The 12500-nt window shown below is 38.5% G+C and overlaps 1 pseudogene; it reads left to right on the top strand.

Moving 5' to 3' along the window:
* Positions 1–12490, top strand: part of LOC147471481 (uncharacterized) — a 12653-nt pseudogene extending 163 nt beyond the window's left edge.
* Positions 12491–12500: the final 10 nt, after the last annotated feature.

A 12500-nucleotide genomic window follows, 5' to 3' on the forward strand; every position in this document is an offset into this window, starting at 1 on the left:
AGCACAATCTCCCCTTTACATTGGCGGAGCCTCTCGCTGAGCTGCAAAGGCGAATGTTCCCAGACTCCGACATTGCCCAGTCTTTAAACATCAAAAGGACTAAGTTCAACGAGGTTATGAAAGCGTTAAGCAAAATGGTGAGTTAAGATTTGGCCTCGAAACTTAGGACAAATAAATTTTCCATTATCGTTGATGAGACGACTGATGTAAATACCACGAAATGTTTAGCAGTGTTGGTGAAATATTATGATAAAGAAAGGGACTGCATTGAAGTATCGATGTTGGATATGATTGACATTTTTCAGAGTAGCACTGTGGGGTCTACAGGTGAAAATCTGTATGAATTAATAATTGGGTGCTTGCAATATCATAACATCCCTCTCGAAAACCTTATAGGATTTGCAGCAGATGGAGCAGCAAATATTATGGGCGAGCAGAACTCGCTCTGCAGCAGATTGAGAGCATCCGCTCCAGGTATAACTATATTCAAATGTATATGCCACTCTCTCCACCTGTGCGCTTCGGAGGCAGCAAAGTGCCTTCCAAGACAGTGCGAGGACCTAATTAGAAATGTATATTCCTTTTTTTCTCACAGCGCCAAGAGGAAAAATCAATTTAAAGATTTTCAAAAGATTTGCAATCTCAAACCCCATAAGATGCTGCACGCATCACAGACTAGGTGGTTGTCACTTCACCAGGCTGTAGAACGAATACTTGAGCAGTGGGAAGCACTACTTCTCTATTTCAAATCAAAAGAGGCAGAGGATTTAAGACTGTTATCGACATATGACATTTGTTGTAAAATACAGGACAAATCAATAATATGTTACTTAAAATTCCTCAACTTTATCTTGCCCAAATGCAAAAATATAAATCTATTATTTCAGAGACAGACCCCCACTATCCATTTGGTATACAAGGAGATAAGGGATTTATATCAACAAATTTTATTAATGTTCTGTAAACCTGATTTGATAAAAAGAGTGCCCTTAGAAAATATTGATCCAAGGGACGAACACTTTCACGTGCCAACGTGCCAAGTTTGGTTGGGGTCTGCCGTTAATGGGGAATTTCAGTCTCCAGCACTGAATTCTAAACTGTATGTAATCTTGGACGTAAAAGAAAGGTGCAAGAAATTTTTAATAACTCTCTCTTTAGAAATAACGAAAAGATTTCATCTTAATGACAAGCTGTGGAAACTAACAGCTGCCCTGAACCCTCCCAGTGCCTTAGATTGCAATCTAAGAGTATCAATGCCGTCACTGGATGAGCTAGTGCAGTTACTACCAAGATTATATGAAGGCAACATTAGTGCATTGGCCGATGAGTGGCGATGCTTGCCATGGCATGAATTTAAAAACGATATGAGCAATTGTGAAGCAATGGAGTTTTATCAGAAAATTGCAAAAGAGGTCAATCAAGAACAGAATAAAAAATTCACAGTATTGCCACAGTTTGCTTTACAAGTCTTGTCGCTCCCAACCTCTAATGCTGACGCAGAGAGAATTTTTTCTAAATTATCATTAATAAAAACAAAAGTAAGAAATTCACTGCAACTTCCCTCATTAAAGGCCTTGATAATTATATCCGAATTTTGTAGAAAAAGTGGCGGGATTAAGAAATTAATGCCTACGCCTTCAATGTACAATTGTGTATGAGTTTCCATTTTGTTGTTTGTGTTGATTAATTATTTTTTCATATATTCATTGTTATATCTTTTTATATTTATAATTTATTTGAAAAATAAATTATTGTTGCGCCATGTTTTGTTTTCATTATTAATATTATAGTTACCCCTACATATCTTAAAGAAAACCATCATATGACGTCATGTTTCCCTATTCAATCATAGCTCGAGAACGATAGCCTATCACCGCTCTCGGTAAACAAGAGACGGTAATTCCGACAGCACTGCAAGAGGGTATATAAAAGGGGTAAAGGGGGGAGTAACACGGTGATCAGTCATCAGTCATCAGTCTCAACACTCAATACCTGCTCCAGCTGAAGCTATCTAGAAGCCTCCAAGGAAGAAGAAGAAGAATCTACAAGAACTCTTTGAAGGAAGAGTTATAATCTACAAGTGGGTAACACTTATAGCAAGAAGAAGAAGAATTACCTGGATTACCTGACCCAGTCCAAGTGGGCACCACTTATGCCAAGGAGTTGACATCTTTAAGGAGTTGGCATACTAAAAGAGATCCCTTCATAGTAAAGGTTTTGACACTCGGCTCTCTCGAGCCAAGCACCTCGGTGCTACAAGAGATCCTTGTAGGCACACACCTGTCCCCCCCTGTCCTTTACCACCACTTTTCGGCGTTAGGATAACACCGTTTGTTTCTGAAGGCGAACCCTGCGGTTTACCCGGCGAAGGCCGGGGTCTCAAAGGGGTCCCTTAGTTGGGATACTGTAAGAAACACTCGGAGGTTGCCACCTTTGTTAGGCATAGGGAACGGCGGCAGGCCACTCTAACACTCCTGCCAACTCTAGCCAGACACCGTCTACATAGCCAACCTGGTTAGGCTCCTCAGAGATAAGAGGAGGTTGTCAGAGATAGGACTTAATCTGACAACTCAGGCAGGACTTGGACTTTTTGCAGTGGTAGGATCGAGCTATGCGTTTGGAACCATGGCTTCGACCACCAAGATTAAAGTAAACCTCGATGGCATTCCGACTTTAACTCGAAAACAGGAACTGAACTCTCTGATGTTTGGCAATGGAATCCACTTCCTGAGAATCATTGATGCCAGGAATGGATACATTGTTTTGCCAAAGACTCTGACCGATGCAGATAAGATAATGTCACCAGAATTCCGCCAAAAGCTTAAGAGCTCAGGTTTTGACCCCCAGATGCCTCTTGAAACCAAAGCTAAGATGACTATTGTAGTCAAAAAAGTGGACTCGTACATTACAAGCCACTCTAATGAAGAGATCAAAGAAGAACTGGTAAGACAACTCAGCCTGCAAATCAATGAAGTCTACAAAATGCCACAACATGGAATTGATAAGATTCGATTCCATGATATACAGACTGCCAAAAAGATCAAAGAACAAGGACTGATTCTATATAATTACAGTATAAACCCGGCCCAGATCGAAGAGGAACGATTAACTCGAGTAATTCAGTGTATGAATTGCTACGAATATGGCCATACAAAGGGTAAATGTACCAAGAAGAATGCTGAAAAATGCAGTGAATGTGGTCAGACCGGACACAGGTTCACGACATGTAAGAACACCACAAAAAAATGCCTAAACTGTGGAGGCGAACACAGGACTCTCTCTGGAAGCTGCCCTATTAGAAGGAAAGAGATCACAAAGGCAGTAGAAAAGAAGCAAGAGATCCAAACACAGAAAGAGTCCAGACTACTGAGTGAAGTAGTCAAGAACACTGCAAAGGCTACAGCTAAGGTCGAGAAAACGATCGAAAAGACAGCCAAAGCCACAGCCGAAATTACCAAAACGGCGATTAAAGAGACGCAGCCACCCATCATGCAGCTGCCCAACAACCTGGCTGTCAAGACCCTGATTGCCTTGATGCATGCCAACCTTGCACAACCAGGCTGCTTTGCAGAACAAGCAAAGCTAGCCTTGAGGCGAAATAACCTCCCTGAGATGGACCTTCCAAATGATGTAAATTCGGCAGGCATCCTGAGGGTTATGCTCCCTACAGAAACCCCCACAGAAGCACCTGAAGAAGAAGAAATGCCAGATCTGCCAGTTCTTGAAGAAGAAATGCCGCCACTGGAAGAGCCCACTGCACCAGTACCCCAGTATGTGAGGGTGCCATCCCCACACAGGTGCAAGAATGTGAAGAAGGCCAGGGAAGCAAAGGGCAAAGCTGTAGGAGTCATCCTGTACACTGCCGAGAAAACCGTTACAAACGGCAATATTGATGATGATGATGTTGCAGAATACATCAAAAATGGCAGGATGAAATACTCCTACAATAATCAGAGGCTGAAATCTGATGAGTGTGCCAGTATCATCGATAGGAGAATTAGGGCAGCCTCCCTAAATCTCGTTGGTGTGGCTATCACCTACCTCGACCCTGAGAGCTACAGGAAGAGGAGGAATGGCTATGATGAGTCCCAAGAAAGGCATGAAGATGGACCTGCAGCCAAATCTAAGTGAATCACACAATCACTGTAGTTCAGCAGAACGTCCTCAAGTGGACTATGGTTCGTAGGAACGAACTGTCGGGCATGTATAGAGCCCTAAATGCAGATATAGTCCTGATAAACAGCCATGGTTTGAAGGACACAGACAGACTGAAACTGTTCCCCTACTTATGTTATCAGAGGAACAGTACTGGAGAAGCAAGTGATGGCATAGCAATGGCAGTCAGAAGAGAAATCAAACATAAGATTCTCGACGATTTTGATGAAATGCTGGCAATGGAGATAGAGACCAGCAGAGGTCCAATAGTAGTGGCTACAATGTATCTGCCTCCAAGAAGGGCAATTGTTCCACTGCAAGACTTGTACAGTCTACTTCGACGAAGATTACCCACATACATAGTGGGAGACCTCAATGCCAACCATCCAATGCTAAACAATAGAGCAGGCAACCAGGTTGGCAATGCTATTGCTAGAATGGTTGCTGATGGAGACCTAATCCACATGGGACCAGACTTCCCTACTTACATCACAGGGAACACAGCAACCAAACCAGATATTGCACTGTGCAATAACCAAGCCCATCACAACGTGATCATGGAACCGGGCCCTGCAAGCACCAGTGACCACCTGCCCATCATCCTCAAGATATCATCCAACCCAATCCTGAAAAGCCTAAACTGTAGCAGATTCAACTTTAGAATGGCTAATTGGGGGGGATTCAAGGATGAGCTCCAGTCCAAGCCTGCAGCCAACTTGAGGACTGCAACGTTGGAAGAGATTGACGAGGAAGTCGAAAAGTGGTACAGCGATGTTGAAGCTGCACTTGCTCATCATGTACCCAAGAGCAACCACAGGACTATCCCCCATCCAAGGCTAACAGCTGAAGTAAGACTGCTAAATATACAGTCGAATCACCTGCAGCACTATGCAGGGATTCATGGATGGACACAAGACCTGAGAGCAAGATACAGAAGCTTGCAAAGAGAACTCTCTAACCACTGGAGGAGAGCAGCAAATGACAAGTGGGAAGAACTTGTTCGAAAAGTGGAATGGGACCGAAAAGATCCACAGTCCTTCTGGTCAGGAATAAAGAAACTGATGGGAAGAAGTGAAAGCAGAAGTAGCTACCTCCTCAACGAACAGGATGAGAAGATTCATGAAGAAAAAGAACAAGAAATCCTGTTCAGAAATTACTGGAGAAATTGTTTCCGAATTACCGAAGAAGAAGAAGAGAACTTTGACAGTGATTTCGAGGAGACCATCATGTAGGAAATAGGAAGGCACATGCACCTCCTATATCCAGAAGCTGCTTCTGACTTCACTAGACTGGATCCCACAGATCCACTAATGACCAAGATCAACCCCACAGATGTCAAAAGAACTATTCAGAGTTTCAAGAATAGAACTGTTCCAGGCAAAAGCAGGATCAACAAAACAATCCTGCAAAATCTTCCAAACAAGATGTTGCTGAGACTGGCAAACATATATAATGCCTCTCTCACTGCTGGCTACTTCCCTGACCACTTCAAGGAAGCAAGAGTCAGGATGATTCCAAAAGCCGGGAAAAATCCAAGAAAAGTGGAGAATTACAGACCAATATCTCTGCTGGAAGTCCCAGGCAAAATCTTTGAAAAGATACTGAACATAAGATTGCGAAATCACCTGGAGATTAACGATTTGCAAAATCCCAGGCAACAGGGCTTCAGACCAGGCAGAGGAACATCAACAGCCATTGCAATCATATATGAAGAAATCGCCAATGCCATGAGCGAAAGGAACCAAGTCAATGTGGTTCTGAGAGATGTGGCCAAAGCCTTCGACAAAGTTTGGCACACAGGCCTGAAACTTAAGATCATCAGGCTGAACCTCCCGACGTCCTTGACCAAGCTATTGTGTGACTTTGTTGAAAGTCGAAGCGCAAGAATAGTCGTCGGCAATACAGTCGGTGAAGCAATTCCCCTCATGAGTGGAGTTCCACAGGGAAGCTGCCTCTCACCGACACTGTTCACAATCTATACAGCAGACCTGCCTGAACCATCACATGGCAGCAATCACTATATGTATGCCGACGACATCACTCAGATAATCAAGTATGAAGGGAGATCGATCGAGATGATGGCACTCAGAACTGCCAGAGTCATAGAGACCATCAATCGATACGAAAGACAGTGGAAGATCTCAACCAACATGAGAAAATTCCAAGTCATTCCTGTGGCCAAGTTCAAGACAGCAGATCTGATAGTGGACGAGGAAGCAGTGTGACAAAGGAAAGATACTAGGGCTAACAATTAGCAGAAGAGGAATTGTCCCTCACATAAATGATAGAGCAACCAAAGCTAAACATCAGCTGAACAAGATCAGAAGGTTCCAGACACTGAGTACTGAAACCAAGCTCTACATTTATAAAGCCCTAGTGCGGCCCATCATGGAATACCCGCCAGTGCCTACTCACACCATTTCCAGAAGGCAGATGATGAAGCTACAGACTATTCAGAACCAGGCAGGCAAATGGATTCTGAATATTCGCTTTCCTGAAGTAGTCACTGCACGAGAGATCCATCAAAGACTAAGGATCGAGGCAATCAACCAGAGACTCCACCATCAAGCCACAAGAAGATAGACAAGAATCCAAGATGAGGATGAGGAGCTCTACAATCGCCTCAACGTTCGTCCAGAAGGCACACATGCCTGGTGGCCCAAAAGCCTCAGCAGAATCAATGGCATTGAAGAAGTTGAGGCCATATTCACGGCATCAGGTACAGGAGACCGATGATGTAAGGAGGCAACCATGAAGAGGAGAACACAAAAAGAAGATTAAGTCAAGAATGAAGAAGTAAACTTCAAGAGGACCTGCAATCAAGAAATCAAGACTCAAGATTTTTTAACACCTTTTAACCCAAACTACAAGCCAACCCACAGGGCTCCACTCCAACGTCAAGCACGGCACATCATGCATAGCAGTGAGAGGTGACGTGCGAGGTCGGCGAAGTGCAGCGTGGGCAGAGCTTTAAAAAAAAAAAAAAAAAAAAAAAAAAAAAAAAATATATAAAAATATATATATATATATATATATATATATATATATATATATATATATATATATATATATATATATAGCCTGCTAGGTGTTCTGGTTTCTGGCTGCCTCCCGAGGGGTTGACCCGGGGCTTTGTTCAGCTACTAAGGGCGCACATGCAAGCTATTCTCTGACTTCTTTCTCCTGGTCTTACATCTTATCTTTTCTCCTTTCTCCACCTTTCTCAGCATTCCTTCTATCACTTTATCTCCTCGCAAATTTCATTTCCACTATCCCTCCAGCTCCCTTCATCACTTCCTCTTCACTTTACACACTTCCATTATTCACTTCAACTTCCTTCTCCTCAAGACCAACTCCAATAAAAAGCTAATACTCTTCACTCTACTTAACTTTCTAACTCTCACTTTATCTCCTCCCAAGTTTCTTTTCACTATCTCTCCAGCTCCTTTCACCACTTCCTCTTCCACTTTATCACGCTTCAAAAAAAAAAAAAAAAAAAAAAAAAACTAATATATTTTTTGTTTTTTACTAACTCTATTTATTGAATAAATAATAAAGATTCCTTATCCTTAACCCCAACCCAAGTTCCAGACCCCTTCCTCCCAACCCTCTTCAACTTACTCACCCACACAGATAAGAAGAAGAATAAAAAATCAACAAAGACTTTTCACCTTCCGACCTGGCAGGCCTTCCAGAAGGTTTTGAGCGGACATGACACTTCAATATCTTAACGAGTCAGACAGGGAGTTTCGTCCTCCCACTACTCTAACTACGACTTTCCTTCATTTTCCTGACTGTTTTCCTTCACCTGAACTCTTCGTCTAACTTAACTGTCCCCTTCCACTTCGGTGGGAGTTCCAGTTATTATTATTATTATTAACACGGTGCAAGAAGGTCAAGCGAGGACAGGAGAACAGAAACGGAGGCGGCGGCGGAACAGCGAACGGAACCGGGGCAGGTCATGTCAGGTCATAGGGTCCGACGGTCTGTGTGAAGGATGTCCGGGGTAAGGTAACAAGCGGAGAATGTGGGAGGATAGAAGACCGTCAGCAGGAGAAAAAACACTGTTAGGATTGAAATTCGGCACCCTGTTAATGAGAGAAGATTCCACCAATCTGCGGGCATGGACATCAGCGGAAGGGAACAGAATGCGGGCAGCTGACCGATCTTTACGATGTCCTATGTCCCATTGGTGGCAGAAGAGAGCGTTGTTGGTGTGTCCCCTGGAAACCGCGTACCTGTGTTGGGACACACGTTTGTTGAGACTAGCGCCGGTCTCCCCGAAGTATTGCTTCTCACAGGAGGAGCAGGGGATGGCATAGGTGCCTATCTTGGCAGACGAAGGAGGACGGGTGTGGACCAGGTTGCGGCGGAGAGTGTTAACTTGGCGAAAGGTAAGCCTGCAGTTGAGCTTCGTCCTTGACGCCGCGCTCTCCAACGCCCGCCGCACCTTCTACCAGGATCCTCCCCCCAGAGAGACTTCTCACCTGCCTGTCCTCAGCCTTCCTTATACCGAGGAAATCCACTCTCTTCGTCGCTCGCTGCACCCTCTCAATTGCAGGCTTACCTTTCACCCGTCCTCCTTCGTCTGCCATATATATATATATATATATATATATATATTATATATATATATATATATATATTATATATATATATATAATATATATATATATATATATATATATATATATATATATATATAATATATATATATATATATATATATATATATATATATATATATTATATATATATATATATATATATAATATATTATATATATATATATTATATATATATATATATATATATATATAATATATATATATATATATATTATATATTATATATATATATATATATAATTATATAAATATATATATATATATATATATATATTTATATATATAATATATATATTTATATATACATATTTATATATATATATACATATATATATATTTATATATATATATTTATATATATATAAATATTTATATATATACATATATATATTCATATATATTCATATATATATTTATATATACATATTTATATATATATACATATATATATACATATATACATATATATATTTATATATACATATTTATATATATATATATATACATATATATATGTATATATATATAATGAATATACTTCTTTTACTGATGTTGAAATTTTAAAATAGTAGTCCATCATCCCATTTTCTTTGTTTCGCATTCCGATAGGTTTTTGTTTGCCTCTCGGAACGCCCAGACGCTCCACTGCCTCGTTGAGGTCTTGTCATGGACGTCAAGCTCCCATGTTTTTCATTGTTCTTCTTTGTATTTCTTGGTTAGTATTATCCCTAGCTACTTAATCTGTTTCATGAAGTATTCTTGTACCTTTATATTTGGCATTTGATGGTTTTAAGAAGTAATTTTCAAGTTTTAATAGACTTTTTGTTCAACCGGCTTTTTGTCACTCAGACGCTTGGCCCTAGTCATACGTTTTCTGACCTATTTGTCTTGTTATTTATGTCAATTTCTGTGATATTTCTTAGTCAACACTAGATATTAAGTCATAGGAGTGTTCCAATTGTTCTCATAAGAGAATGTATAACTTTTTGATTGTAATTTCAACCTTTATATAATTTGAATGTTCTAACGGATATTGTACGTATTTGTTATTCTACCATTTTTTTAACTCCCCATTTACATTTGTGGCATTACCACAATTTAACATGTAAAATATGTTTTAAATATTGTACTTTTTTTTTGTTGAAGGATAATTGAAAATTCTTTTTTTTTACAGTTAAAACCACTGATGACGAGTGTTTGAACACTCGAAACGTTTGGTTCCAATTTGTAATAAAGAAGTTTTTGAAGATTGCTTCTGTTTTTTGCTACACCGAAGAAAGTTTTAGTTACCTCAAGGCTGGAAATAAGGATGTTTCTTCTGGCAACACTGATCTTGAGATTCATTATTAACCTCCGCTTCCCAGTTGGAAGTTCTACTGCTTACATTATCAGAAAAAGGTATGGTGATCATGTGTTAAAAGTATACAGAAATGATCAAAAATGTTCTTTTAAAATAAAAAAAAGGTACAATGACATAATATTTTTGAAAAAAATTTAAAAAATAAGCTTATCCCAAAATTTTTAAGATTTAAATTTTGGAAACAAAACAATAATAATAACAGAGCATGTAAGACCTTCCAGTACAAACTCTTGGAGATTGAAATCAAGGCAAAATCAAGGGAATTTAATAAATATGAATGTAAAGTTTTAGACTTTGAAACTGAATTGAAACAGTCCATTTCGTTTTTGGATTTCAATCACCTAAGACGTTGTACAGAAAGTCGCAATTTAGTTTCTTTAAAGAATGTTCAGAGAACTCATTAAAAGAAATTATTTTACTTAGGTTTAAACAAACCTCATGAGTTTCTCGACCCCAACAAAGTTGTTTTTAACCACTCTGATGTCAATTTGTCTCATAACTTGAAATGTTTACTAGCCAAAGACCTGAAATTTGGTATTCCCCCTCTGAAAATTAATTTCTCTTATTTCTTTTTATCTTTTGAGAAATTACTTCGATCTCTAAATTATCATAAGCCTGCTAATATTTTTCCTGAAACTAGAAATCACGTAAAATCAGTCATAAAAAACCTTGCATTCTCCTTATATTATTCCTACCAAAAAGAAGGGCAGGTATTGTGTTACTGAATAAAGTAGATTATATTAAGAAAATTGAAGATATTCTCAATGATAAAACTAAGTTTATTAAATTAGACAACAAATGTGAATCTTTGATTATTAAAAATGAAGATAGACTAAATTCCTTACTTAGAAAACTTAAGAAAGAACACAACATTGATGACTCAACGTACTCCTCCCTTTTCACCTCAGGCTCTAGACCTGGTATTTTATATGGACTGCCAAAGATTCACAAAGCTAATGTCCCTTTGAGGCCTATCCTCTCTGCCATTGGAACTATTAATTATAACGTATCAAAATTTTTCATCCCTATTCTAAAGTCTCACTATTAACAGTTACACCATACAGAATACTTTCACTTTTTTTAATGATTTGATGAAAATTAATAATGCTGATGAATATGTCTTAGCGAGTTTTGACGTCACAAACCTTTTCACTAATGTCCCACTTGATGAAACCTTGTCAATTATTATGGACACTCTTTTTAAAGATAAAATTTAAATCCAAGGACTAGATAAATCAAACTTTAAGAAACTTTTGGACATAGCTACTAAGGACAACTTGTTTTATTTCAATAATAAATTGTACAAACAAATTGAAGGAGTTGCTATGGGTAGCCCTTTAGGCCCAACACTTGCTAACATCTTCATGTGTCATTTTGAAACTATTTGGCCTAATAATTGCCCCGAAAGTTTTAAACCCTGCCATTACTTTAGATATGTTGATGACATAACTACTTTTCAAATCCAGAGACAGTATCACTAAATTCCTTGATTACTTGAATGCTAAACACCCTAACATAAAATTGACTTTTGATGTAGAGAAAAATGGTTGTCTCATTTTTTTAGATGTTAATATTTCTCGTGAAAATAATTCTTTTACCTTATACAGGTTTTATTACTAAATTTGATTCTTACATACCTTTGAAATATAAAAGTAATCTTATTTGCATTTTTGTTTATAGAGCATTCAAGATTTCAAAGAATTTCCTGATCTTCCATGATGAAATTATTCATATTTTAGATATTCTTGGAAAAAATGGGTTCCCCCTTAATTTCATTCATAGCTTTGTAAAAAGAACCTTAAATAAATTAATGGTACCAATAGCCATTCCTTCTACAGTACCCAAAGATGTCATTTATATTAAACTCCCTTACCTTGGTTCTTTCAGTCACAATTTGGAAAGAAAATTAACAAAGATTGTCCATAATAGTTACTCTACTGTTAAATTGAAGATCATCTATACTTCTTCCTTAACCATTGGCAGTTTATTCAAATTCAAAGACAAAATTCCTAAATCTTTACGTTCTTCGATCGTTTATAGATTCTCTTGTAGTAGCTGTAACGCTACTTATGTGGGAAAGACTTCTCGCAATTTGTTTATGCGCATCGAAAAACATAAAGGGTTTTCATTTAGAAACAATAACGTAAAATTATCAAATCCAACTAAATCCTCAATTAGAAGCCATTCTTTAACTAATAGTCATCCATTTAACTATGACTCTTTTGAAATTTTAGACTTGGCAAATGCAGATTATGATTTGAATATACTGGAAAGCCTATGGATTTGGAAATTAAAACCGAACCTTAATGAATATACTTCTTCTACTGATGTTGAAATTTTAAAATAGTAGTCCGTCA

Source organism: Penaeus japonicus, unplaced genomic scaffold (genome assembly GCF_977035675.1).
Source record: "Penaeus japonicus unplaced genomic scaffold, GWHDUDI00000001_assembly GWHDUDI00000008, whole genome shotgun sequence".
NCBI classification, from domain to species: domain Eukaryota; kingdom Metazoa; phylum Arthropoda; class Malacostraca; order Decapoda; family Penaeidae; genus Penaeus; species Penaeus japonicus.